The sequence below is a fragment of the Frankliniella occidentalis genome, unplaced genomic scaffold (genome assembly GCF_000697945.3).
Source record: "Frankliniella occidentalis isolate FOCC.00 unplaced genomic scaffold, Focc_3.1 Scaffold49, whole genome shotgun sequence".
Classification (NCBI taxonomy): Eukaryota; Metazoa; Arthropoda; class Insecta; order Thysanoptera; family Thripidae; genus Frankliniella; species Frankliniella occidentalis.
The window spans coordinates 575,022-576,999 of NW_026267179.1; the positions used below are offsets into that span (position 1 = coordinate 575,022).

The 1,978-nt window shown below is 54.0% G+C and overlaps 1 protein-coding gene across 1 annotated transcript in view; it reads right to left on the minus strand.

Annotated features, from left to right (window-relative positions):
* LOC113202407 (uncharacterized) overlaps positions 1–1,978 on the minus strand; it is a 156,136-nt gene that overhangs the window by 89,703 nt on the left and 64,455 nt on the right. The window lies entirely within an intron of this gene.

The following is a 1,978-nucleotide window of genomic DNA, read 5'->3' on the forward strand; positions in this document are numbered from 1 at the left end:
GAGAAAAGGGGGGTGGGGGGCGATATGAGTGGCCGCTGATAAAGTGCCTGATATCGCTTAATTCGATAACGCGCGCGTCGCTTTGATAAATAATCCCGCGCCCGGGCCCGCCGGACCAAACTTGAGAAATAAGCGACCGGGAGCATCATCAGACCGGCCAATATCTCTGAACACGCCGTTCAGTAAATCACCGCGCGGAGGAGGCGGCAGCCGTTGGCACTGCCCCCACGTGATGCACTGGCAGAAAGAGTTGGCACGTCCCAAACAACTGGAGTGACGGCCCGGTTGACAGACGACTTTTAGAAGGAGCATTAAACTAGGAACTAGTCGATGGACTAAATGATCGACAAGCACACACACAAAATACTAAATCCTGTTTGCCATACTTGAATTAAAACAAGTGGTGTACTTGAATTCACTTTTTTGGCTGTTTAACACTATTTTGCGCAGATCAACCAGCCAACCAGCTATAATAAAACATATTTTCGTGAAGTGGCCTCGCAGCGGGTGGCTGTGTTGTTCGACTGAGGTTGGCTCATCTTCCCCAACTCTCAGACGCGCGTCTTCACGCCGAGCCACAATTAAGCTGTGCTAAAGAAGTCCAGCAGCAGTCCACAGCATAGCGACAGGAATCTAAACAAATGGCACGAAAACCTCCGCACCGTGTAACACCCTGGCGGGAGTGAAGAGAGAGGTACCCTTTGTCCCGGTCGCGCGCTGGCCCCGCTGACTTCGCACTGCCTGCTGCCGCCTCCTTCACAAACTCACAGTACAGCACACTCTTTCATGGAAATGAGCCACTTTCAGAGAGTGAGAACAGACGCTCACAACACGGGCCAACAAAAGGCCCGGGGGGCGTGAGTCGGTGGGCAAGGCGGCCAGGTGAGGAGGGGGCGGGGCAGGCGACACACTGTCTGTGCGGTCGGAGAACAATCGCCAACTTGATGAGTGCAGGCAGACACAAGACGTCATTGTGATCGCGTGTGTGCGAGGCGGTGGGGAGCTGTGGAGATGAACCACTACAGAAAAAGCGACTTTACCTTTTCGGACGCATACCTTGAAAATTTCGGGATGAAATTCTCAGCAAGTTAATTACACTACACCCATTACGTGTAGTGTGGGGCGGTTTCCAAACCTATATGCGGCCCGGCTCGGCTCGCCCCCCTCGCCTCGCCCATATAGGCAGGCTTCCCCCGAGGTTTCCCCTCCCCGGCGAGTGTTTAGCAGCGAGGCGACCTGATCCCACTAAGCCCACACGCACGGCACGGCCGAGGTTGCCCGGCCCGCGCGGCCCGGCCCCCTGCGCCCCCACAGCGCCACTATCACGACAGTCCACTCCACTGCCGGACAACCGACCACGTAAATGCGCAGAGCACCCACAAAGTAAAACCTTGTAGCAGCCATCGCATGGTTAGCCGAGGCACACCCATAAAATATTGTCTCAACCATGATTGTATGTGGTCGCGTCCCTGAGCTAACCTTTACGATGGTTTTCATTTTCCTGGGTAAACGTAGAATTTTACAGAATCGCCACTCCTCCGCTGCATTTTCGCATACATTTTTGTTCTCCCTCCGCATTCCTCTGTATATATAGCAGCAGCAAACGCAAAGAGAGAGAGAGAAGAGTGAGCGAGATAGACAGAGACAGAGGACACGGGATGAGGCTTTGGAAGGGGAAGAGATGAGCGGAAGCGAAACAAACCAGCCGGCAAATGATAATGCGCTGCAGGTGGCCGCTGCTGCGCGTGTGTTATTTCTTATTTCTACAAGCGCGGCGAAAAATGTGAGGAGCGGCGGGAAAGAGAGAAACCGCTGCGGAGAGATAAATAAGAGAGGAAAGGGACAGGCAGAGACAAACAGGCGCGCGGGTAAGGAGCACCCTAGATAAAGACGGAGCGAGAACCAGCCAGAGCATAACGACTGGGCACAATGATAACTTGTCCCCCCTTCTCTCTCTCTCTCTCTCTCTCTCTCTCTC